This window comes from Anolis carolinensis, unplaced genomic scaffold (genome assembly GCF_035594765.1).
Source record: "Anolis carolinensis isolate JA03-04 unplaced genomic scaffold, rAnoCar3.1.pri scaffold_11, whole genome shotgun sequence".
NCBI lineage: Eukaryota > Metazoa > Chordata > Lepidosauria > Squamata > Dactyloidae > Anolis > Anolis carolinensis.
The window spans coordinates 10518030-10533694 of NW_026943822.1; positions in this window are offsets into that span (position 1 = coordinate 10518030).

Below are 15665 nucleotides of genomic sequence, written 5' to 3' on the forward strand. Positions count from 1 at the left end.
TAAACTGGCTGGGATTTCTGGGAGTTGTAGGCCAAAACACCTGGAGAACCACAAGCTGAGAACCACTGAGCTATACTGTAAAATCATTACAGTTTGATGCCACTTGAACTGCCATGGATCAATGCTATGGAATATTGGAAGATGCAGTCTTTTCTGCCAGAAAGTCCTGGTGCCTCACCGAATTACAAATCCACGATGTTAAGTCATCATCATCATCATCATTTAATTACTTATTAATCGCCCCCCATCCAAGATGCTCTAGGCGATTTAAAAAATAAAATTGTAAAGGATAAAAAGTCATGGCAGTTAAAGTGGGGTCAAACTGTATTAATTCTACTGTGTAGGTGCATGTTTTAAAGAAATGCAAGTAAATTATTGCATAGTACTTATATGTATTTATTTATTTATTTATTTGCTACATTTATATGCCACCTTTCTCACCCTGAAGGGGACTCAGAGCTGCTTACAAATTAAATTTACATACAATATTATATTATTAGCATAGTACAATACTGGCAATAAATTACTATATTGTACTATATAAATATATTGTAATATTATTAGTAATATTACTTGTAAATATAATACATAATTAATATTATTATATTGTATTGTTAGTACAGTAGAGTCTCACTTATCCAACATAAACGGGCTGGCAGAATGTTGGATAAGCGAATATGTTGAATAATAAGGAGGCATTAAGGAAAAGCCTATTAAACATCAAATTAGGTTATGATTTTACAAATGAAACACCAAAACATCATGTTAGACAACAAATTTGGCAGAAAAAGTAGTTCTATACGCAGTAATGCTATGTAGTAATTACTGTATTTATGAATTTAGCACCAAAATATCACGATATATTGAAAACATTGACTACAAAAATGCATTGGATAATCCAGAACGTGGGATAAGCGAGTTGGGGGGGGGGGGGAGCCGTCAGCTGATGCAAAGAGACAAAATGGAACTCTCTTTATAGCACCAGAACTGTTTTCTTTTTTTTAAACAAGAAAGAAAATCAGAGATCTACAGATCTAAAGGGACACTCTACAACTGCAAAAATGCCCCAAGGACATCTGGGATAGATTAATAACCCGAATTAATTAATTAGCCTTCTGGTTTCCTGGATTTCACCTCTGCCGTCCCTCTTTCATCTCTTTCTCTTCCCCTCTTTTCTTCTAACTTTGACCTGGGTCTTGAGGAATAACGTCCTCGAAGACTTTGCAAATCCTGTAAGAATGTGCTCTTTCTCCAGACATGACTCTACACGTTCCATAAGGGGGAAGTGATTGTTGGCTTTTATGGGATTGAGACGGGTTTCTGGTTTAAACTATGGCCATCCGTACAATTAGACTATGAAAGGCTGTGCGTGTTTGTGTATAAACATTGCACTGTGGCAGCAACTAAGTCGGTGATCTTTTGCTTCGTATGTCACCCTGTGCCATGTCATTATCACAAAACCATAATTAAAGGGTAAATTCATGCAAAATCAGAGCGGATACATGGGCGAGACATTCTAGCATTCCACAAACCCTTTGCCAAAATTCCCATTGTCTTGTCCAAGCGTTATACCCAAGCAGGGGATGTCAATTAAATAAAGAATACATATTTTGCTGGGATATGCAGTTTTTGTAAAAGTATTTTTTGATATCTCTCTTAAGGCTCATCCTGAAAAGAAAGGCATCTCAGTGTATGAATTTGCACATTACATTTGCAAGGTTTGCTTTGTGGTTCTGCATCACCTCATGGGGTGCATCTGCACTGTAGATTTAATGCACTTTAACTTTCCATGGCTCAATGTTATAGAATTGTATGAGTTGTAGATTTACTTCAGCCTTCTGTGGCAAAGAGTGGTAGTGCCTCTCTAAACTACAGATTCCAGGATTTCATAGCAATGAGTCCGGGCAGTTCAAGTGGGGACAAACCACATGAATTCCACAGTGTAGTAAAAGGTAAAGGTTTTCCCTGACGTTAACTCCAGTCATATCTGACTCTGGGAGTTGGTGCTCATCTCCATTTCTAAGCCAAAGAGCCGGCGTTGTCCGTAGACACCTCCAAGGTCATGTGGTCAGCATGACTGCATGGAGCGCCGTTACCTTCCCGCTGGAGTGGTACCTATTGATCTACTCACATTGGCATGTTTTCGAACTGCTAAGTTGGCAGAAGCTGGAGCAACAGGGGGCTCTCACTCCGCTCCTGGGATTTGAACCTGGGACCTTTTTGTCTGCAAGTTCAGCAGCTCAGTGCTTTAACACACTTCACCACCGGGGCTCCACAGTGTAGATGCACCCCTAATCCGCAAGGAACAAATAAAAACAATTGCAACAATGCAGAGATAAAAAAATACATAGACACTGGGAACTGGGAAGCCCTGGCCCTTGAGTACTCTAACTGGAGGTCAGCTGTGACCAGCAGTGCTATGGAATTCAAAGAGGCACGAATGGATAGCTTAAGGGAGAAATGTGCCAAGAGTAAGATGCATCAAGACAACCCTGATTGGGACCACCTTCCACCTGGAAACTAATGTCCTCACTATGGAAGACGATGTGGGTCAAGAATGGGGCTCCATGGTCACCTATGTATCCACCACCAGGACACTACACCTGGAAGACAGTTTTCAAGGTTGGCTTTAAGCCCATATTTAAATCTCTTTTCCTGCCCACCAACATTACGTTTCCCATTCTTGAGTTCGGAGTAGAGTAGCTGCTTTGGGAGACGGTGATCGGGCATTCGAACAACGTGGCCAGTCCAGCGGAGTTGATGGCGTAGGAGCATCGCTTCAGTGCTGGTGGTCTTTGCTTCTTCCAGCACGCTGACATTTGTTCGCCTGTCTTCCCAAGAGATTTGCAGGATTTTTCTGAGGCAACGCTGATGGAAACGCTCCAGGAGTTGAGTGTGACGTCTGTAGACCATCCACGTTGCGCAGGCGTAGAGCAGGGTTGGGAGGACAATGGCTTTATAAACAAGCACCTTGGTATCTCAACGGATGTCCCGGTCATCAAACACTCTCTGCTTCATACGGAAAAATGCTGCACTCGCAGAGCTCAGGCGGTGTTGTATTTCAGTGTCGATGTGGACTTTTGTGGAGAGGTGGCTGCCAAGGTAGCGGAAATGGTCAACATTTTCTAATGTTACACCATTAAGCTGTATTCCTGGCATTGCAGAGGGATTAGCTGGTGCCTGTTGGAAGAGCACTTTGGCTTCCTTGATGTTTAGTAAAAGGCCGAGCTTCTTGTATTCTTTTGCAAAGGTGTTTAGAGTGGCTTGTATGTCTTCTTCTGAGTGTGCACAGACCATGTTGTCATCAGCATACTGGAGGTCTATAATAGATGACCTTGGTTTTGGCTTTCAGTCTCCTGAGGTTAAATAGCTTGCCATCTCTCCGATAGATGGGATGATAGGATAGATAGGATGCCTGCCATAGATGTGGGTGAATACTTCTGGAACATGGCCACACAGCCCGAAAGACATACAACAACCCTGTGTCCGATAGATGATTTCCACTCCGGTGAGAAGCTTCCCATCAACAAGGTGAAGTATCATAGCGATGAAGATGGATGAGCACTCTAATTGGAGGTCAGCTGTGACCAGCAGTGCTGCGGAGTTTGAAGAGGCACAAATGGAGGGCTTAAGGGAGAAACGTGCCAAGAGGAAGGAGCGTCAAGCCAACCCTGACCGGGACCGCCTTCCACCTGGAAACCAATGTCCTCACTGCGGGAGAACATGCAGATCAAGAATAGGTCTCTTCAGCCATGTACGGATCCATCCCCAAGATAACAGAAATGGAGGACCATCATCCTCGAACTACGAGGGATCGCCTAAGTAAAAGTAAGGAAGCCTTTATGTGATACAGCTGAAGCCTCTACCGGTATGTACCCTTTGCAATCTCCATCACTTGCTCTCCTTGTGTTTTTCATGTGAGAAAAAGGTGTTTTCTGCATTCTCTGGAAGGAAGGGGATTTCTTTTTTCAAAAAAAGTAAACAAACAAAAACAACCGCAAACACTACACGGCGCTTGATGTAATAAAGTCAATTTAAAATTTGTTCTACCAATCTCTTGCATCTGTAATTTTCCCATTAAACGTAAATGCCCATGAGGCATGCCATTTGCATTACACTGCATTTGCAGTCTTTAAAACAAACTATAAATCCCCTCTCCTTGTTTCATGTGATTGATGTTGTGTGTATAAATACTACCATAAACCTCAAAGGGGGATAACAGTGACAGTAAATTAAAGTTTTCAAGTCTGCCAGCATCGTCGCTCCCGAGCCCTTGATCTTAAGCAGGGCTGTTAACCCCCGTCTGCGGCCCCACTGAACTCACCTTCCTCGCCTTCCCTCTCTCTTCTCTGCCCTGCAACGCGTCTGAGTTTCGTTGGGCAACACCTTCACAGCCCTCGAAGCCACAAAAGGGCACAATAAGCCATTAATGAAATGTATACTTCGCAGCCCTGGGTGGCTGGCCCACAACCTCAAAGCCAGGGACACAGAGCTGTAAATATTTAAGAGGAGGAGGATTTAATTAATGTAAACCCCACACTGGTCTTTTATGCCACATTTGAGAATATGCCTTTTGATAAATTTATGTTTAGACTGTCATTGCCTCCATTTTACAGAGGAAGAAACAAACAGTAGTGGCGTTGACATGTCCAGGTATCCTAGACTAGTGGTATCAAACTTTTGGAACTCCAGATGTTTTGGATTTCAGCTCCCATTGGACAAGATGACCAGGGATTCTGGGAGTTGGAGTGGCAAACACCTGGAGGGCCACAGGTTTGACTTTCATTGTGTGATGTTGCAATTTGATCATTCTGCTGTATTAATTTGTTGTAATTGGAATGTATTTTATGTTGTTGTAGGGGTGATATGGAAATGTGATATACCCTATATACTTGAGTATTAGGACTGAAAAAGCCCATCTTGGCTTACACTCGAGTGAGGGTCCTGGTTGGCTTATATTCGGGTCGGCTTATACTCAAGTATATATGGTACATCTATCATTTTTCTCTATTATTATTGGTATTATGACATTTATTATTTTACTCTATTACAGTGTTTCCTCACTTCTTTGCGGTTCACTTTTTGCGGATTCGCTGTTTTGCGGTTTTTCAATAAACTCTAAAAGACTATTATAAATCATAAAAAATTACAATTTACAGCTTAAGGAAGGGAGGAAGGAGAAGCCGAAGGGAGAGAAAAGGAGCCCAAGCGGCAAAGGGAGGAGAAGGAGGTGATTTATCAACACACAATTGGTTGATAAAGACTTAAAATAGTGTATAACTACTAAAATAATGTATAAATATTAAAATAAATATAGTGTCCCTACTTTGCGGATTTTCACTTATTGCGGGTGGTCGTGGAACCTAACCCCCACGATAAGCGAGGGAACACTGTATTATTGTTACTATTACATTTATTTTACTCTTTTTTATAATTATTAATACATTTATTATTTCACTCTGATCTTATTATTGTTATTACATTTATTATTTTACTGTATTTTATTATTATTATTACATTTATTATTTTACTGTATTATTATTAAAAGGACATGTAAGCACATTTACATTGAAGAAGATGAGAATAATGATTCAATCAGAGTTGGACAGTCTTATCTTAAATTACAATTTTATGTAAATATTCAAAAACATTTAACCTACCGATGCCTCAATTAATGTAATTTTATTAGTATCAATTATTATTTCTGAAATTGACCACGCTCGGCTTATACTTGAGTCAATGTTTTCCCAGCTTTTTTGTGGTAAAATTAGGTGCCTCGACTTATATTCGGGTCGGCTTATACTTGAGTATATACGGTATATATTCAGTTTAATCATATTTATTTACTGTATTGTTATAAGTGTTTTATTTAACTTACTATATGGTGTGTAAACATGTTTTATCAAGCCTTTTTGATACTGTGATATGGTCAAAGGGCTAATCAATAAATTTACTACTAAATTTACTACTACAGTAGAGTCTTACTTATCCAACATAAACAGGCCGGCAGAACGTTGGATAAGCGAATATGTTGGATAATAAGGAGGGATTAAGGAGAAACCTATAAACATCAAATTAGATTATGATTTTACAAATTAAGCACCAAAGCATTATGTTTTACAACAAATTTGACAGAAAAAGTAGTTCAATACACAGTAATGCTATGTGGTAATTACTGTATTTATGAATTTAGCACCAAAACATCGCAATGTATTAAAAACATTGACTACAAAAACATTGACTACTAAAAGGCAGACTGTGTTGGATAATCCAGAACATTGGATAAGCGAATGTTGGATAAGTGAGACTCTACTGTTCTTGTAGTATTTTATTGTATATTGCAGGGCTTGGTCCCCATGTATACTGCCCCAAGTCCCCTCAGGGAGATGGGGCGGGACACAAGAATAAAGTTGTTGTTGTTGTTGTTGTTGTTTGTTACTGTTGACACCTCTGTCCTATACAGTAGCAGTTAGGAGCTTCCCTAAACTGGTTTGCTGGGAGGGATAATAGGGCCTCCCTATTATCCGTCAATTCCGTTTATTCGACATTCGGTCCGCCTGTTTATGTTGAATAACCGGAACTCTACTGTAATAATAATGATATTTGCACGCATCATCCGAAAATAATTCACACAGTCCTAAACACTTGGGAAGTGTTTGACTTGTGATTTAGTGATACAAAATCTAGCATATATATCTCATTTGCTGTGTCATACTATGTCTTTGTGACAATAATAATAATAATAATAATAATAAGAAGAAGAAGAAGAAGAAGAAGACTCTGGCAGAAACCAGTGCAGGTGGTCCCGGTGGTGATGGGCACATTGGGTGCCGTGCCAAAAGATCTCAGCCGGCATTTGGAAACAATAGACATTGACAAAATTACGATCTGCCAACTGCAAAAGGCCACCCTGCTGGGATCTGTGCGCATCATCCGAAAATACATCACACAGTCCTAGACACTTGGGAAGTGTTCGACTTGTGGTTTTGTGATATGAAATCCAGCATATCTATCTTGTTTGCTGTGTCATAATAATAATAATAATTTAATTCTTTTATCCTGCCTCCATCTCTCCGGAAGGACTCGGGGCAGCTAATGCAGGGCAAAGCCCGAAGACAATAAAACAGAGTAAAGCAAATAAAATAGCATCTTTGAATAAGTAAAAACACAATAAAATCAGACTTCAATACAAATGCAATACAATAACAGTAAAAAAAAACAGTTTAAACTGTAACATAATGAGATGGAAAGACCGCCAGTTTGGAGAATGAAGTAAAATGGGAGGGCAGTTGAAGCGAAAGTGCAATGATATATTTTATGGTGACTTTTGGGGGCGAAAAGGACAAATGCTAAACATTCTCAAACATTAGAATGAGGTAGGACATCCAGTTGACATTGTAAGGCTGGCTAGTCCTGTTTCAGAAAATAATATTATCCGCCAGTGTTTTTCCTTTCTGAAACAATTCCATGTGAATGACAATCTGAAGCCACGTTTTCCTCCCCTTTTGGAATGTCTATTTTGACTTGGGAGGGGGTTATTAAGGGATAATTCTCCAAATATACCGTGCCAGCAAAAACATGCTTCAGAGTGACATTAATGACTATTGAGCCATCACAGTGTCATAGCCAGTTAGACTAAGAGACCACTATATATGTGCATGTGTCCGTATGTGCTTCCAGTTGGAGTCATTTGGCTCTGGAGCTCGTGATTCCCCTTTAAAAACCCAGCCAAGCCTCTCCACGTGCCAAAACATAAACCAGATTGCATAATGATGCGGTTTTTCATAATTTCGTCAGATTAGTTTTTTTATTAATGCCTGTCAACAGCAAGCAGTCGGCATTAACAGCTGCCGACAGCCATGCCAGGACTGACTTCGTTCATTGCTAATCTAAAGCCAGCGCTAAAGCCGTCTTTGTGAGCCTTGCTGGTTGCAAAGGAATTGGTCCCTCTTTCTGTTCACCTTCAGAAAAGTGGGCTTTTCTTTCTTGCAATAAATTCATTTAGGAGCATAGAAACAGAGTTGGAAGACACCACATGGGCGATCTAGTTCAGCTCCCTGCCATGCAGGAAAAACACAATCAAAGCACCCCCGACAGACTGCCATTCGACCTCTAAAGAAGGAGACTCAATGGCAGAGAGTTCCACAGTTGAACAGCTCTTCTTATGGTCAGGAAATTCTTCCTAATGTTCAAGTGGAATTTCCTTTCCTGTAATTATCTTCAGGCATAAAGTGACCCCATCCAGCAATCCATATGGCTGCAAAAGCCCCAGAATACTTCGGAATTTCTTCCAACTGCGTAAAATGGAGCAAAGCCAGGCTAAGGAAGAAAATCCAGGATATTATTATTATTATTATTATTATTATTATTATTATTATTATTATTAGCAACATTTATATCCCACCCTTCTCACCCCAAAAGGGACTCAGAGCAGCTCACAAGTCATATGTACATACAATATATTATATTATTCGTATAGCACAATATAATAATTATATATTACTATATAATAATACTATATTATATTAATGTTATATAATACTACATTATACTAATACTATATAATACTATATACTCCCTGGGGGAGAAGAGCGGTATATAAATGAAATAAATAAAATAAATAAATATATAGTATTATAACACTATAAAGGTAAAGATAAAGGTTTTCCCCCGATGTTAAGTCCAGTCATGACTGACTCTGAGGGTTGGTACTCATCTCCATTTCTAAGCCGAAGAGCCGGGTTGTCCGTAGACACCTCCAAGGTCATGTGGCTGGCATGACTGCGTGGAATGCCGTTACCTTCCCGCCGGAGCGATACCTATTCATCTACTCACATTGAACTGCTAGGTTGGCAGGAGCTGGGGCTAACAGCGGGTGCTCATTCCGCTCCCAGGATTTGAACCTGGGACCTTTCGGTTTGCAAGTTCAGCAGCTCAGTGCTTTAACACACTTCGCCACCATCAGGGGCCCCTATATATAACACTATATTGTAATATTATTAGTAATATTACATGTAATATAAATATACCATTATAATACTGTATTATTATTATTATTATCATTATTATATTGTATTACATTATAATAATAATCTTCATCATCATCATAACTTTATTCTTGTGCCATGCCTTCATCTCCCCGAAGGGACTCAGGGCGGCTTACATAAGAAAAACAGTCCATAAATTGAAAACACAATATAATAGCATAGTTATAAAACAATATATCATGACATTAAAACCAAGACATACATACATACATATATATATATATATATATATATATATATATATATATATATATATAAGAGTAATGAAATTTCGGCCTAGGACAAAACAACAAAACTACACATCCCAGAAACACTAAACTTGGCAGCACAACCCGTCATCCATGCCTCTACGTTCATACAACAAAAAGAAAAGAAAAATAAAGTCCTAATTAGAGGGAGAGGAATAATTGTTTTTATTCAATTGCTGCCAGTTAGAAGGCTAAGGTCTGCCCACTTGGTCTCCTAGCAACCCACTCAGCCCAGGGGACAGGCAGAGTTAGGCCTCACTTAGGCATCTTCCACACTGCCTATAAAATACAGATTATCTGATTTTAACTGGATTATATGGCAGTGTAGACTCAAGGCCCTTCCACACAGCTATAGAACCCATTTATAATGGACTTAATGTAAGGTAAAACTACCCTTTACCTTAACTACCACCAATTCCTCAATACGTTTATTTCCCATACCACCAGACTTCGCCACAGCAACGCGTGGCCGGGCACAGCTTTTATATATATATATATATATATATATATATATATATATATATATATATTCATCTGAAGTCTCACCCTGTGTGTTATGAAGATATCCAGCATTGGATTTAGGGGGTCCACATTTTTTCATCCACATGGACACACTCTTGTACAGAAGGAACCAGTGAATAGGATTCTTTGTACTCCAACTACAGAGTAACAGAAACCATAAGCACCACACACATAAAATCAAACCTGTGCCCTATAGACATACTTTCTGGGCTCATCTGTGAAAGTACAATAAGTCACAATTGATGAACTATTTTCTAAAGTTTCCCAAGAAGGCCAGTTTTGTCAGTTGCAATGTATGTGCCAAGTCAGCCAGTTTAGTGTCATTGAAAAATTAAATCAACATTTCTCTGTGGTTAATTGCCTCTATGACTAACATTGTCTCATATCTGTAATGAGGGAACCATTACTTTCTTCCTTCAACTGTGCTTGCTGCGCAACTCAAAATTAACCCCAGAAGAAGAAACACAAAAGGCAAGGGTCCGATTTGGTTGTTTCCAGCTACAGAAGATCCACTGAATCAATTGTTGAATGCTGCATCAACACAGATATAAATTCCATTATTCGGCACATCACCTCTTGTTAGGCTACTGATGAGATTCTTGGTGAACTTGGGCCCCAGCTACATTGCCATATAACACAGCTTGTAACTGCATTATATGGTCAGTGAAGACTCATATAATGCAGTTCAACGCCATTAAAACTGCTTTACATGAGTGTACATGGACCATTATATGACAGTGTAGATGGGACCATGCAATCTTTCTTTGGAAGCTTTGAAACAGAGACTGGATAGCCATCTGTCGGGGATGCTTTGATTGTGCTTTTCCTGCAAAGAAGAATGGGGTTGCACTGGATGGCCCTTAAGGTCCCTTCCATCTTTATTATTCTATGATTCTATGATTTTATGAATGATAGAGGTCCAGATAAGTAAATAAGTACAAACCCAAGCTGAAGCAGGCTTGTCAGGGAGCTTCTGCGTCTTGGGACAAAATGGAGGGCAGGCGGGAGACATTCACAGAAAGTTTTTCTAACAAAACATATGGTTATATGCTGATCCATATATGGACACATGCACATATAATAAATGCAAGTATATTCGCATGTGTGCACATGCAGTTGAGCACATAATAGAGTGAATAAAAAATATCTGCAGGATTTCTCCCTTTCCTAATTATTTATTAAAGCTCCATTTAATATTATACAGTATAAAATAATGAATTTCAGAGAGTTCTAATGACTCACCGTTCATGCTTCTTTTCAATCAGCTGGGCATCCGTTTGAAAGCCCAATCAACTGATCAGCTGTTTTGGGCTTTTTAAAAGGGACATCAGCTGCGGAAGTCTCTACAGAAGGGAAAGGAAGGAATTTTTTTGGAATTCAGGGGCACTCGGGCATACAAAGATGTGCATCTTTTGGCCAGAAATGGGATAAAAGGGGAGCCTTTTATCCTACGTTTCCCTCCTTTGTAGCGATTTAGTGAGCATTTAGCCCTGATGTTGCCCAGCCACACCTTTTTTTGAAAACAGGAACTCCCATGTTTAAAGCCCGTGTCTGGATGGGCCGTTAGTAGAAGGATAAGATACAACAGGTTCCTGGACCACTATATATGAAACAGTTGACTGAGGAGATGTTTCTTACTCTGATATTCTCAAATTCTTTTTCTGTTAAGTGCTGATTTCTACAGAACCATTAGACATAGTGGAAACCTGTTTTGCTCGATGTTTTGCAAGATACATGGGAGCATGGGAGTCTGAAGATCATGTGAAACAGTGTGGTCCAACCCACAGACCGCGGACCGTGGAGTGCGTGCAGCCCACCAATTTATTTTTGTTGGCCTTTGCCCTTCTTACTGGAAAAATATTATAATTTGGGGGAAAAATCATTTACCCTTCTTACTGCTTTAAGTTTTTAAGAATTCATTTTTTTCCTGGAATGTCTCTGGCCCTCACATTCCTATACTAAAATTTGATTGGGCCTCGGGTAACTAAAGGTTGGACTGAAGGGACCATAAGCCAGAAAATAGTAAACTTTTGCCTCTGTGGCTTTGCCTCTGCATATGCCCCTCCCTTCCTGTGAGCTGGTGCCTTTCTCCAGAAAGTTCCAAGACCAAAAGTTAGCTTGAAATCAACAAGTGAGGTCACAGGTATCACTTATGCCAAGTGGGTGTGGAAGGTGAGGAAGACTTTCAGCCATTGGTCAATTTTAGATAAGCCAAAGGTATAAATTCTTTGTTTTCTACGCACAAGTTGTGGCAGCCATTTGCATGGTTACAGCCCTCTGGGGTATGTACGGCTGTTTGCCTTCTCACCGCTTTGGTGAAAATAAACTTTGCTTTTGGCATCTCTCACGAGACTGAGTTTTTCTGCATAATTTCCCTCCTGAGCCACGACCCTTTGAAGGTAATTGTCTTACAGGACCACCCTGATGTTGAAGACACAACTTTGCATGATCATGTGAGTCCACTGGTTCAAAAACATGCTGCCTGAAGTAGAGCATCAAATGGAATTCTTCCCTTGCCAACGCAGTACATCAGAGGAGACACAGATCTTCTTTGTTTTAAACCCCCTAAGCCCCTTGCTTCACCTTGGTGCATGGTAGGCCTGTCCCTATTCATCCTTCAGAGAAAATTAACTAGGGACCCAGAATATCATGTGAGCAATGGTGTTCCCCTTCTGCCTCTTTCCCAATGTGTCTTTCTTTCATGTTCCTCCTTTCCTGGAGCCTGGCTCTGTAGTTCTCTCTCTCTCCTTTAATAAACCAGGTTATTCAAGCTTGTGGCCCCAAGAGCCTTTTCATATCTGCTGTGCAAACTGCGAGCAAATGCCATCCAAGTGGCTCAACAGTCCACTGCCTCTTTTTCTTGGCCGCTGAAGCATTTCATTGCCGTTCCATTGACTGGGAGGTGTTCGGTTACATTGGAATCAATAGCTCAGGGCCTCTCCGGCACTCTGATTAGCTTGTCAGTCAGAGCTGGAGGGGGGAAAGTCGCATAAATCCCAGAATACCAGGGCCACCAGTTTGAAAAGCAAGGAATGCAAGCAGCTCGGATGGGGGGTGCTTTAGTGACCACCTGTTGCTCTCTAACATGTGCAAAGTGTATTAACGTCTTTGCTGCTACATGCCTGGAAGGTCACCTGTGTGTGAGCGAGAAGTTTAACTCTTTGGGAATCTCTCAACTCAGGTGCATTTTAAAAAGCAGGCAAGAAAGGAAAAATGGAAAGCAAACTGAGCTTTATAAAACAAAGAAAATAGAGTTACGTGATCACATGCCCATGTGGGTAAATAACACCAAATAATGGTGTTGTTAATTCAATTTATGCATCACACGTCTTCCTTAGAGTTCATATGGGTTTTTCCAAGCTTGGCAAAAGCAAACTTTTAGATCTGGAATTGTTGGAACCTTTCAGCCAGTATTGTCTTTGACTTTAGACTGGATAAAAATCGTTTTGAGGCCCCATCTGCATTGCCATCTCATCCAGTTTCCGAATCCAGATTATCTGCTTTGAACTGGATTATATGTTGGTATAAAGTAAAGGGAAAGGTTTTCCCCTGACATACTGGTTGCCTTTTGGAACTAGGGAGAGGGCTATGGTATATTTCATGGCTGCAAAGAAGAGGGCATTATAGCAGGGACACCTTTTAACATTCTTTTATACAGAAATGTATGAGAACTGCATTCAGTTTTCAGTCTGGCAATGAAGGAACCTGGAGATCTGCAAAACCTGAACAGCTTTTTATGCCTTTTTTATTTGTCTGATGAAGGTATTACCACCATATGGATCTGGAAATATTTCCATTATTGTCCTTGATAGTTGTGTGTTCAGGATGTACAGACACAGGAAAATGAGCACATGGAAGTTAGCAATAAGGCTGTGGGCATAATCCCAATTTCCATTCTTTTCAACCTCTTTGATACATAAAAATGAACAGAGCTTTAGAATATCTGCAACAAGAAACACATTCTGGATCCAATGAACGCTCTGGTAGGCGAGCTTATGCAACTAAACCAGCTTCCAACCAAAAGTGTCATGTTGCCCTTCCAACTTACCCAAGAAAAGCTTATGGCAGCCAATAATTATCCAGTTTCCTCTCTCCGAAGACCACAAAAGGAAATGGTGTGCTTAGAATTATAAAACCAGAGCTTTGGCAAATGTTTTTTTAAAGTGAGTTAAGCACATTTGGGGTTTCCTACAAACCCTCTTCAACCTCACCACAAACCACAAAGTAAATCGGCACAGAGCAAATTGGGATTATGATTAGTATTATTCCATTATATTAATGCCCTAATTTTTGTTTTAACTATCGTGATTAGCATTTTACAAGTCTGCATAGAATTGTTTTGTTGTGCTTAAGTCTTACAAGCCACAGGCTGAGGGCAGGCCTAGTCAACGATCCAAGAGCTTGCTGTAGCAGCATTACTGCCAGCAATGAAAAATAGCACCAGGCTCAAGGAGTTCAAAATGGCTGGAGAGGAGTATGTGGCTTATTTATAAGGCCATCCAGAGAATGGTTGCCTTGTCTTATTTCATTGTAGGACATTGTGTTGAATGCCACACAGCAAGGCTGGCATAGAGAACTGGTGCAATATGAAACTAAAAATCAGGATTTTGTATTAAGACTGGGTAAAAGTGCCCATGGTTTTATGTAGAAGTGTGCTGAATTCTGGAGATTGACTTAGAATTCAGATAATTTTGGCAATTCTGCAACCGAATACGAACTGGGAAGGATCCCCTCCGAAGCCTTACTGGAGCAAAACACAAGCCGCTGTATCTTTTGGCTAAATTTGGGAAAGATTTGTTAATTCTGGCTCATTTTTCATGAATAATAATAATAATAATAATAATAATAATAATAATAATAATGAAACTTTATTTATTTACTGCTCCATTTCCTCGAGAGGACCCAGGGTGGTTTCGAACAAGTGTACAAAAACAGTCAATTGTCAGAAACATCATACAACAACTTAAACATAGTAAACAAATAAAATAACATTCTGACTGTTTGTTTTGCAAGCAAAGGAGCAATCTCTCCATGGTGGGGGCAATGGGGCTGCGTGGTGAGAGTAGCCAGTCACAGACGTGGTTCTGTCCATTCTCCTCCCCTCTTGTGAAGCATGCTAGTTTGGACATCAAATTAAAGAAAGCCCACTTGTGTTTTTTTCAAATATAGTATTGGTAAAATCTTTAAAAATTTCCTTAAAATAAGTGGATGAGGAAAACATCATGAAACTTGGCAGGCTTGCAGTTGTAAATGTTTCCCACAAGTGTGACAAGTTTCATCCTGATAGCCATAAAAATGATGAAAAGACGAGCCACGCAAATCCCCCACTGCCGCCAGTGGACCGAATCTTACCAAAAGGAAAATGGAACTTGGGGTTCCGAATTACGAATCCGAACAACTTCCCTCCTAATCTCCTGGGATCTTCCCAAAAAACAGTATGGGAGAGCACCCAAAATTCAAAATGAAAACAGAACACATTTCTTCCATTTTGCACACCTCTAGTTTTGTGTAATATCAAGAATCTGCGATGTATGGCGAATCTGGGATACATGTTGGTTAGAGAAAGCTAACGAAACATTATCCAGGCACCCATTTGAGATTTCTGGGAGTTGAAGGCCAAAAACATCTGGGGACCCCAGGTTGAGAATGTTAATGTGGGATTTGTGTATTGGTAGTGTTTAAATGAAATTTGTGTCTTGCCTGTATTGCATACTGATTGCATCATCCAGAGTGTACTATAGTCTGGAAAGAGTTAATTACTAAGAAGCTGTGTTGACCTTGATGTGTGGCTGGAACCAGGGAGTGTCCAGACACAAGTGTGTGTGCATTGCTGATTGCATCCGTTTAG